At 40.3% G+C, this 12,361-nt stretch overlaps 1 pseudogene; it reads right to left on the reverse strand.

The window, feature by feature from the left end:
* Window positions 1-2,331: 2,331 nt before the first annotated feature.
* The window catches only part of LOC143665162 (actin-related protein 2/3 complex subunit 2 pseudogene), a 109,218-nt pseudogene continuing 99,188 nt past the window's right edge, over window positions 2,332-12,361 (reverse strand).

The raw sequence follows: 12,361 nt of genomic DNA on the forward strand, positions 1-12,361 counted from the left end.
ACTTTACTCTTCTTTTTCTAGTTCTTTAAGCTTTGGGGTTATTCCACTGTGTTAGCTTACAAGCTGCTGGAATGTGATACACCAGTACTGGAATGGCTTTTAAAAAGGGAAATTTAATAAGTTACAAGTTTACTGTTCTAGGCCTATGAAAATGTCCAAATTAAGGCACCAACAAGAAGGTACCTTCACTCAAGAAAGGCCAATTGATCTGGAACACATCTGTCATCTGGAAAGTCATGTGTCTGGCATCTGCTGGTCCCTTGCCCCTGGGCTCCATTACTTTCAGTCTCTGTCTGTGTGGGGGTTCCTTACTTGTTTCTCTGCAGCTGGCTTTAATCTCTAGGCTTCCCTTAGCTCTCTCTAGGTTCTGGCTTGCTTAACATCTCATAGCAACATCTTCTGGCTGCAAGCATCTCCAAATACCTGTGTCTCTGTTTTCTGAAGCAACTGTTCTCCAAGCATCATCATCTGCTCTCTCTGTCAGCTCTGAGGCTTCTGTCATTTCTGTAATTTCTGAGGTTTCTCCAAAATGTTTCTTCTTTTAAAGGATTCCAGTAAACTAATCAAGGCATACCTGGAGTGGGTGGGGTCACATCTCCACCTAATCAAAGGTCACACACCACAATTGGGTGAATCATATCACTGTGGAGATATTCTAATCAAAAGCCTTTACATCTTTTATATTATATTTCTATTTTACGTCTTTGAATATTAGATGAGTCTCTTTCAGACAGCATGTATTTGGGTCATGCTTCTTTATTCATTCTGCCAATCTTCTCCCTTTGACTGGAATGTTTACTGGAATGTTTATTCCATTTGCAATTAAATTCTGTACTTGTAATTTAGGAGTTTCTTCTGCCACTTTGCTACTTACTTCTTGCATGTCTTATACCTTTTTAGACCCTCAAATTGTCCATTAATGTGCCCTTTTGTATTTATTTGATTCTTGCTGTTGTACCATATTGAATATCTTCTCTTTTACTATCTGGGTATATTTTTCATCTATTTTCCTTTACATGGGTTTGAAAGTTAACATCCAAAATATTTAATAATCCTATTTAGTTTGATGCCAGCTTAACTTCAATATCATTGTATTAGTTAGGGTTCTCTAGAGAAACAGAATCAACAGGAAATATCCATAAATATAAAATTTATAAAAGTGTCTCACATAACCATGGGAACGTAGAGTCCAAAATCCATAAGGCAGGGTGTGAAGCTGACAATTCCAATGGAGGGTCTGGATGAATGCCATAGGAGAGGCTCACCAGCCGAAGCAGGAAGAGAGCCTGTCTCTTCTGAATCCTCCCTAAAAGGCTTCCAGTGATTGGATCAATATCACCCATTGCAGAAAGCACTCCCCTTGGCTGATTACAAATGGAATCAGCTCTGGATGCAGCTGACATGATCATGATTTAATTCTATGAAATGTCCTCATTGCAACAGTCAGGGCAGCACTTGCCCAACCAGACAAACAAGTACCACCATCTGACCAAGTTGACACATGAATCTGACCGTGACAATCATACACATATACTTTTCCTTTACTCCTCTGTCCCTCCAAGGTTTTTTTCTTCAGTACTTGTTACTATTTTTATCTTGGAACATTCTATATCCCAAACCATAGATTTGTCATCACCTTTGGATTTTTGCACTTTAGCTCCTGTAGGAAATAAAAGTGGAGTTACATATGAAACAATACAGTACGATACCGCTGCGATTGATAATTACCCAAATTTTTACCTTTACCTCAGTCTTTCTCTAGAAAGCAGTGGCTGCTTTTAGCCACTGTCTATTTTCCTTTCCTTTCAGTCTGAAGAACTACCTTTAGCATTGCTTGTAGGGCAGGTTAAATGGTGATAACTCCCTCAGCTTTTGTTTATCTGGGGATGTCTTACTCTCTCCCTCATTTTTGAAAAAAAGTCTTACCAGATATAAAACTCTTGATTGGCAGTTGTTTCCTTCCATCACGTTCAGTATCTCAGTTCACTGCTTTTTTGCCTCCATGGTTTCTGATGAAAAATCAGAACTCTATCTAATTGGGACTCTCTTGTACATAACATGTTGCTTTTCTCTTGATGCTTTTAGAAGTCTCTCCTTGTCCTTTGCATTCAATAGTACAATCAATATATGATGGAGTTTATTTTTCTTCATGGTCATCCTGTTTGGTGTTCCTTGGGTTTCTTGGATGTGCAAATTCATTTCTTTTGCCAAATTGGGGAAGTTTTCTGTCATTATGTTTTGCAAAACGGAGAATTCCTTAAGAACCTGAAGAGGTGCAACATTAAAAGCTACGATTATCCAGTAGCAAGTGTTCCAGCCTTCAGCTGCCAGCTACTTCCTTCTTCTGTGCCCAACATTAGCGGGATAAAACGTCTTCCCCGTGATTGTTTTCATTTCTTTTTTCTCAGCATCTGGACGTGCACGGTTCAGCACCTTAAGGAAGTCAGATGTTTTTGCCCGCATACGTGTGTGAATATAGGCCTTAGAGCACTTGATGTGATAGTGCAGGTAGTCTCGAAACGTGTGAATCAGTGTTGATGGTGTTGTCTGGGGCACTGGCATTGGTATGGCGAGGGAACAGCACAAAAGTAATATAGCCAATGTTGTCACCCACAGCGACATCTGTGTCTTTCAGCTCCAGAGGTGGTTCCCTGTGGCTGAACAGGACCTGGTGGGCTGTGGGGCTGGCTCTGCGTCCTTCTTTGAACTCCTGCATAAATACCTTTCCAATGACCACATCGCCGTCATCTTTAAACACTGTGCTGAAGACTACCGTGACTCTGTCCTTTTTGGACTCAACATACATGGTCTCATCATCCCTATAATGGATAACTGCCCTGTTCTCTCCTTCCTTGCCCTCTTCTTGGAACTGGAAGTATTTCTCAAAGATAGAGGCAAAACAATTTCGTTTCAACATGCCAGCCTGATGCACAATTGAATCCTTGGATGCAGGGAGATTTTCAAGGTCATATAGCAAAGAGACATTGTATCCTGATTCCGGATTTACCAAGAAACTCCCGTACACCCTCTTTAATAACTCGTCAGCACCATGTGCCTGAAGTTCCTTATAGAATTTCAAAGAAATACTGACCATCACTTTTGTTTTGTCTCCATTAGGATTTGAAATATGATAGAGGACCCCATCAAAATCTGCAAATGTTACTTCTACTGCTTCTGGTTTGTTTCCGGCGGCGGCGTTCTCGAACTTGAGCGCAAGCGTCTCCTCGATGATGCGGTTTTTGAGTGTCCCTCTGCCCCTTTCTCTTTTTTCTTCTAGGGACTCCTGTTTTGGTTTGCTAAGGCTGTCAGAATACAAATATACCAGAAATGGGTTGTGCTTTTCATGGGGATTTATTAGATTACAATTTTTCAGTTCTAAGGCCATGAAAGTGTCCCAATTAAGACATCAAGAGGAAGATATCTTCTCTGAGGAAAGACTGCTGGCATTTGGAGTTCCTCTGTCTCATGGGAATGCCTACTGGTCCTTTTCTTCTGGGTTCTGGTTTCAACAGCTCTCTCCAATTGTTTCTGGGTATTTCTCTATCAGCTCCTTTGCTGTTTCTCCTGGGGTATTTCTCGCTAAGATCTCTGGGTTTTTACCATCTTTTTTTCACAAAGGACTCTAGTAAAGGATTAAGACTGACCTTGAATGGGCTGGTGCACATCCCCATGGAAACAAGCTAAGCAAAAGGTCCTGCCCACAATAGGTCTGCCCACACAAGAATGGGTTAAGAGAACGCTGTCTTTTCTGGAGTAAAAAGCAGATTCAAATCAGCCCAACTCATATATATTGGCACACTTGATGGTGTCCCAGAGGTGTTTAGGCTATTTTCACGTTTTAACATTATTTTTTCAGCCTGACTCATTTCAAGCATCTTGACTTCAAATTTACTGATTTTTCTGCCAGTTCCAATCTGCTGTCGAAACCCTCCTGGGAATTTTCATTTTAGTTTAATGTGGTCTTCAGCTCCAATAGTTCTGTTTGATTTCTTTCTGCTATTTCTACATTTTACTAAGATTCTCGTATTGCTTACACATTGTTTTACTGACATCTTTTAGGTATTTCTTTCTATTTTTGTTTGTCTCCTTGAAAACTCTTAAGATTGTTTTTTAAAGGTTTTATTTGTTATGTCCACATTCTCATCTTCTTCATTGGTGTTTTCTGTGTGTTTTAATTTGTAAGCTGCCAGAATGCATTACACCAGAAATGGAACGACTTTTAAAAAGGGAATTTATTAAGTTGCAAGTTTACACTTCTAAGGCCATGAAAATATCCAAATTAAGGCACCAACAAGAGGTTACCTTCACTCTAGAAAGGCTGATGCTGTCCAGAATAGCTGTCAGTTGAGAAGTCACATGGTTGGCATCTGCTGGGGTCTTTGGGTTCTGAACACCTCTCTTAGCTGGGAAGGCACACACCAAAACCTGCTAGCTTTCTCACCTCATTTCATAAGACTTCCCTGGGGGTGTTCTCCTTCTTCATCTCCAGAGATCTCTAACTGCATGAGCTCTCTCAGCTCTGTGGGCTCTTTTCAAAATGTTTTCCTCTTAAAGGGCTCCAGTAAGCAACCCCATCTTGAATGGGTGGAGATACATCTCCATACACACCATCTGAGTAAATGTCACCACCCACAATTGGGTGGGTCACAGCTCCATGGAAACAATAAAAAGATCCCACCCAGCAATACCGACTGAGGATTAAAGAACTTGGCTTTTCTGTATTAAAGCTGGCACATTCCATGTTTTGGACCCCAAAAAGACCTGTGTTTTACAAATGCAAATTACATTCATTCCATCACAATATCACAAAGCCTTAAACAATTTCAGTAAAAATACAAATACAATACAAAGTCAGGAACAGTACAAAATTTCATCAAAGTCAGCTACAGGCAAAATTTTGTCCTAAGGCAAAATTCTCTTCTGGTTCTGGACCTGCAAAACTCAGAACAAGTTATCTGCTGCCAATGTACGAAGGAGGGAGAGTCATAGGATACATATTCCCATTTCCATAAGAAGAAATTAGAAGGAAGACAGAGGTCACCAGACCCAAACAGTTCTGTAAATGTGCAGAGAAAACTCCACAAGTCTGAAGGTCATTTATCCTTAGGGCCTTAGAAAGCAGCAGTCCCACCCTTTCCAAGTGCCTACACAGTGGCTTTGCTCTCCCCAAACACTGGTGTGGTTGCAATCTTAGGGGACATTGGGAAGACCACCTTTTTCTTGGCTCCACCCTCTCCAAGCTTCGAGGCAGCACCTGGGCTCTCTGCCATTTCCATTTCCAGAGCACATGCTGAAGCCCTCCTGAACAATGGAGTGGCAGCCAGGTTCTCCTCAATCCCCAAGGAATATGTTCCACCTTTTCCAAAACCTGAAACAGTACAACTCTTCCTGAGCAAGAAGGTATAAGGCCCACCTTCTGCCTTCAGGGCAGACTCATCCTCTCCAAGTGCTTGGGTGGGTCCACTCTCCTGGTCCAAGGTTTCTAGGCTTCAGACCTTAGCATCCATGGTTCTGCCTCTGAAGTCATTTTTCCTCCAATTTGTCCTTTCTCTGTCCCTTTTTTGCACAGAATGGCAGTGATTCCATTTACACAGATCTGACAGCACTCTTATTGGTTTTCTGGGCAATATGCTGGGATTATGCCTATCCTTTCTAGATAACTTCATCTTAAATCCTTGCTTGTTCTGGAATGTCTATTGCTTCTATGTTTGGTTAAATCCTCATATGAGACATTTAACCATTCTCTGGGGTTTCACTTTCTAGAAGCTCAGAATTTTCCAGACCATCAATTTCTGGTTTCTTTCTATCCAAGTATTCCATTCTCAGCTTATCTCTTTCCTGTCACATTTTATTATAAACTTCAAGGAGAAGCCAGGCTGCCTTTTCAACATTTAGTTTGGAAATTTTCTCAGCTAAGTATCCTGGGTCATCACCTTTAAATTCTAACTTCCATCCAACAGCAGTACTCAATTTGGCCACATTATCTTCCATTTTAAAACAAGGATTGCCTTCTTTCCAGCTTGCAATAATGCATGCATCACTTCTGTCTAAGGCCTTATCAGAGGTATCTTTAGAGTCTTCATTTCTATGAAAAGTCTCTTCCAAGCATTTTAGGCCTTCTCTGTCAAGCTCCTCACAACTCTTCAGAATCTTCCCCTTATCCATTAAAAAAGCCATTCCAACATGTTTAGTATTTGTAAAGTGCAGCAGCACACTACTTTTCCAGTACCAAAATCTGCATTAGTTTGTAAGTTGCTGGAATGCAATATACCAGGAATGGGATGACTTTTAAAAAGGGAATTTATTAAGTTGCAAGTTTATAGTTCTAAGGCACCAACAAGAAGTTACCTTCACTCAAGAAAGACCGATGCTGTCTGGAACAACTCTGTCAGTTGGAAAGTCACATGGCTGGCATCTGCTGATGTCTTTGGGTTCTGGACACCTCTCTCAGCCTTTCATAAGGCTTTCCTGGGGGGTGTTCTCCTTCCGCATCTCCAAAGATCTCTGACTGTGTGGGCTGTCTCAGCTTGGTGGGCTCTTTTCAAATTAGTTCCCTCTTAAAGGGTTCCAGTAAGCAAACCGACCTTGAATGGGTAGAGATGCATCTCCATGGAAACCATCTAATCAAAAGTCACCACCCACAGTTGGGTGGGTCACATCTCCATGGAAACAATAAAAGAGCTCCCACCCAGCAATATTGAATGAGGATTAAAGAACTTGGCTTTTCTGGGTATACGACAGATTCAAACTGGCATATTGTGTTTTTATTCTCTTCCTTTGGATGGGCATTCATTTCTTGTTTCTTTGTCTTATACTCTTGTTGCATACTGTACATTTTAACATTTTATAATATTAATTCTGGGATTTTTTCCCCTGAGATGTCTATTTCTTGATTTTGTAACCAGATGGTGATAAGACAGAGATTGTCTTCAGTTTTAGCTATCTTATCAGGAATGTCTGCCCAAGGCAAATGCAATGTGCAGGGTTTTCCTTGTCTTTGGGGGCCTATGTCTTGTCCTGGGTTTTTGCTTGTTGTTTTTTATGGAGCTCTTCTGTTTGTTTCTCTCCAGTGTTTCCCAAGAGATACACAGCCTTCTCTGGGTTTTTGAAACTCAAAAGCCTTTACCCCAGATTTTCCACTTCTATAATTTCTTATATTCCTTTCATTGTCTAAGCTGCTTTTGCCTGGAAGGCAAATTCTAGGAGGAAGGGCCTACAGGAGGAGACTTTTCAAGTCTGTCTTTCCCAGCTGAAACAGGGCCAGACCCACAAAGTGGGTGCAGATTGGCTCCAAATTGTCCTGTAGAGAGGATTAAGAATGGCATCAGGAGCTTCTTCTATAGCAACCCAAAGGGCAGCTTTCTTGGCCTGCTCAACAAGTGTAGCTCTTCAGCTAACTGTTCCCCTCCCTCAACCCTGAGAAACTATAGCAACTCTAAGTCTTCCCTGCTTAGGGCTTTGTCCAGTGTGGGTTGAAACAATGGCTACTGCTGCCATTGACTGGGGCAGGTTGAAATAATCAATTAAGTATGATCAATGATTGGTCGTGCCTACCCTATTCTTGGAAAAGTGGATTTTTATGTCCCTTTCTGTCCCCAGTGAACTAGCCAGGGACTGGACCCTATTATGACCTGCCACAAGAGTGGGGGATGGGTGCTGCCAGCCATCAACAGGAAGAGCAATTTACTGTTCTTCACCATAATTTATCAGCCTCTTCCTCCCACTATCCCTGGATGGTGTACAGTATTCTTCTGGCCACTGGAGTTTCCAAATAGTCACTCCAGATAGTTCCTGCCTGTTTAATAGATGTCATGGTTGAAGAACTGCATTTGAAGAATAGATGTTATGGTTGAAGAAGCTCTCTTCCCCACCATCTTCCTAAAATTCATGAGGGGACACTTGAGCCATGCCTTGATTATCTGTCATTGGAAAAGGGGGGAAATAGTATGTCAAGAGTGGTCTTTCTTTTATTTGATCTTTTATCTCTTTCTCCAAACAAAATTTTGTTTTAATATATCACAGTCTTCTTTCAGATAAAAAATATTAAATATCTTTATCACAAAAGGCTTGAACCGTTTAATTAATTTTCAACTTATGTGATGAATAAAATTCCTTTGGAAGAATTTTGGTTTGAAAATATACCATATTGTATTTGAAAAGTGACTAAGAATCAGAATTCTTCTTTGAACAAAATAATTTAGATTTGGATAGATCATCTGGGAAAAAATATTGATTGTTCTAAAATATATCTTTAAGAGGAATATGGTACTTTGGTAAAAATGTTCACATCTCTGTAGAAAATGATAGCTCTTATACTTTTTTTTATTCTACCCACTACAGAGGGGACAGAGCCAGAATCTCTGCCTCTTAAGCTCACCTAAATTATCATATTTGCTATGAAAAGTAACCTATCTTGGCAAGAAATTTGGTTTGTTTCTGGGGAGGGGGAATTCTGTGTTGGAGGGTGTGAAGATTGGAAGATTCTTTGCCAGGAATAAAAGTAGATTGTCAGGAGAGGGGTAGAAAAGGAGGGAATACCAAGTAACAAGAGAGAAAGTTGTGTCTAGTTACTGAGACTGTTTCCCAGATAGGTTGTAAAACTATAAGTAAGTTCAGAGCCACTTTGTTGATGGACTAATTCAGGGTATATTTCCAGCTATTTCAAGGCATGGCAGCAGGGTAACACTCTTTTTCTTAATCAGTAAAAAAAATCTTTTCCATATTCGTTATAGAGACTTCATCATCTTTGTTAATTTATGAAAAAGTTCTGAGAGTATTATTTGAGTTAATAGGAAATCTAACAACTATTAACTGCAGTAAACTCAGTAATCAATTTGGAACCATAATAATAGTAGCTAGTATTCATTGAAGGATCATCATGCCTTAAGTTCTGTTTCAAGAATATTACATATATGAAGTCATTTAAAACTCACAATAGGACTTTGAGATTGGAAATGTTATCATCCTCAACTTATAGGTGAGAAAACTGAGGCATAAGTGAGATGACTTACTCTAGATGTCATATGTGTAGTAAGTAACAGATTTGAAATTCATACTAGGTCATCTGCCTACAGAGCCCACACGCACATGCAAAAAGTTGTTTAAATTCAAATTTCATTTGTATGGATGCAAACATCAGTTTTAAAGTTAAGCTAAAAGGTGCATAATCTATTATGTTATAAAATTAAAATAGGACATAGTTTAGTGACAATACCTATCACAGTGTAGATTTGATTAGTTTTGCTTGACAAAATGTTCATTCATTTGTGTTCAGCAATTCCGTGACCCATCTGATATAAGGGAAGGGATATAGGAGCCTACTGAGTTCTTTTTCTATGGGCCTGGAACATGGGGGGGGGGGGGGGGGTCAGAAATATGAATACTTTAACACCTTTGTCAATAAAACCTCATGCCTACTGTGGCCTTTGATAGCAGAGAGCTGAGTGCAACTATCTGGTAGGATAGTGGGGAGGGATGGTGGGCTTATATTTGAAGCGTGCCTTCCTTGATAATCAGTAGGTGTAAAAGGGGAAATAGCATTTCAAGAATGGTCTTTGTATTATTTTATTGTAGAGCAATAGGAGAACTGGGGAAAGAAAACATAACAGACAAAGGATATGGGAGTGGAGAGGCTAGTGGAGTGGAGTGGGAGGCAGAAGTCAAGGCCCTGGTGAGAATAGTCAAGGAGAGTATGTTGCTTTGAGAACTCAGAGGCTAAAACCATCACCCAGAAATCATGATTTAAGAGATGATTTTTATTACTGGATCATTATATAGGTATTCCTTTTTGCTTTCTGGTATATTGGAGTAGACAGAGGGAAATACTTGAAATCTCTAAATTGTAATCCAGCTGCCTCAATCTCTGATAAATAACTTTTGTCTTCTGCCCTGGAGATTGTAAAAACCTTGTGACTACCTTCATTTATAGCCATTTATCCAGTTTTTCAACTTCAGAGTCTTGTGATCACTGAAGACAGCCCCTATGTTTATTAATGAAGGGTCTTGGGTCAGTCCAGAACTAACCCCCACCCCAAGTCCAAAATTACCTTGATAACCCAGACTGAATCTAGCCAAAGTAGGCCCACATGACATGTGTGGTAGCTTAGACTTTAACCCACAAGTCACGTATACCTCATTATAATACTCCGCCATTTTCTTACTTTGTGACTAAGCATGTAACCAATCTACACATGCTCCATTTTAGACCACCTCTAATTACAGCATCTGGGGCCACTGTGTTTAGTCTTAAACCCTGCCCATCTTTTCTCTATTAAAACTATCAGAATTACTGCAGTTCAGGGAGAAAGATTTTGGGTCACTAGGCTATCTGCTCTCCTACTATGTGCCTAGTAAAAAGCTCTTTCTCTCTTTGAAACCCTGGTGTCTTAGGAATTGGTTATTACATCAGGCAAAAGAATCCATGGCCTTTGTCCAGTAACAAAACCAGGGTCAGTGGTCAAACAAGAAGGTCTGGCTGAATCCAGGGCCAGGGGTAACCCTGAGGGAAAACTGGGAGCCAGAAAGAAGTTCAAAATGCATAGAGACAGATAAACACAGGCTAGATTACAAGAGCAAGACTGGGCAACCAAAATAGATGCAGAGATCAGCACAAGGAGAAACTCAAAAAGGAAGGACTAAGAAGTCAAAAACAGGTTAAAAGTCCGAGGTCATCATTAAACAACACAGATGATGTAGCTGAAGCAGAGCCATAGTTTTTTGGGCTCAGTGATCCAATAAGGTTGAATGGGTGAGAGGCTACTACCAAATCAGATGAAGTGTAACCTGGAGAGATAAGAGGATGGGTAGACCAGGCATAAGAATGTGAAGCTGAGAATGTAGGAAAAGTACATTTAAACATAAATAGATAGAATTGGAGTCCTAAAGGCAGATTATTCCTTTATTTGGGGAAAATGACCCAATAGATGGATCCTTTACTTAACCAAGGGTTCAGTTTATAACGTGTATGGTTGCTCTATGCCTTAACCAGGGCTATCTCTTAAAACTTTGTTACTTTATTGGGAAGGCAATTTTTATGTTTCTTTCCTCTGTGTGCAGTTAGATAGCTCTGATGTAAACCAAACCTCCCTTGGGTAAGGTATGATTTGGGGGAAGAGAAGAGAGGTAAATGTTGAGAGTTTCTTAGAGGTAATTTGTATATGAAAAGGAGAGTAGTTATGATCTTTACCTTATGCTAGGAAACAGATCATAAAGAGCATTAGAAAGGGCTTGAGCAATTCAACTTTGATTCATCCATTTAGTGAATCATTATTGAACTCTTACTATGTGCAGAACTCACTTCTAATTGAGGGAGTTCTCTCAAGGGGAAAGACAAATATGACCCCTGGCCTCTTGGAGCTCACATTTCATCTGCTAAGCTTTTTCAGTAAGGTCCTCTGCCTATTTTTGGTGCCTTCAAGATGTGAAAACCTCAGAATGTACTGAAGTTGAACTTTTCAGCTCTGCTCTGTTTATCTTATGGCTATTAGGTAAAGCCACACTCCTGTGAGATTGAAGGACGCTGTTTCTCTGAAGGGAGGGAGCTTTCCTATTGTCAATTATTGTGTAAAGTAATTGATCCTGAGACAGGAAATGAGCCATAGAAGGAGGAATTCTTCTTTTGAGGCTTACTTTCCAAAGGCACAGCATCAAGAACATTCCCATTTGTGGGAATAAGTTCATTCCTGGCTCATGGACACTCTACTGTGGTTAGTCAGGGATAGAACTTATTTGGAACCCCATGAGTTTGAACCGCTGACTCAGAAAATTGCTGTGGCTAGTAGAGTTGTAATTTTCTTGGTTGTATTCCAATTTGTTTTCTGTGTGCCTTTAGTAAAATATTACAAAAAGCTGCCACTTAGTCTTGATTTTGATTTTATCCACTGAGATAGCAAAATCTTAATAACGCTGTCTCCCCTCCCCCTCCTCCTCCCCTTGGAGGAACAGCTAAGTTTCAAGGCACCTGTGTAGTAACTTGTGAAATGTAGAAAAATTGGGTTGCATTTGTCCTTGGTGGTATCCTGCTGGTGTCTACTGAGATGTTCCTCCTTCCCTTTAGTTCTCAGTCTTTGGTCTACATAGGTCAATACTGGGATTGCCTTGTTCTCACACTTCTAGTCCTCAAGTCCTTTGTTGTTCTCTGATAGTTCTAAGCCATGATGGGGTATTTAGATCTCTAGGAGGTTGTCAAAGTTCCTATTTGTCTAAACTCAGTAAAAAGATACCTTCCTTAAGTGCACAGGGATACGCTGGAAGAGGTTTTGTCCAGCTCCCCCTCTAATTTCTTTTCCCCTTTCACCTCCCTCCCATATGGTCATGAGCTCAGCTTGAATGCTTTGAGTGCAATATAGGGAAAAGGAAGGTA

The sequence above is a fragment of the Tamandua tetradactyla genome, chromosome 21 (genome assembly GCF_023851605.1).
Source record: "Tamandua tetradactyla isolate mTamTet1 chromosome 21, mTamTet1.pri, whole genome shotgun sequence".
Classification (NCBI taxonomy): domain Eukaryota; kingdom Metazoa; phylum Chordata; class Mammalia; order Pilosa; family Myrmecophagidae; genus Tamandua; species Tamandua tetradactyla.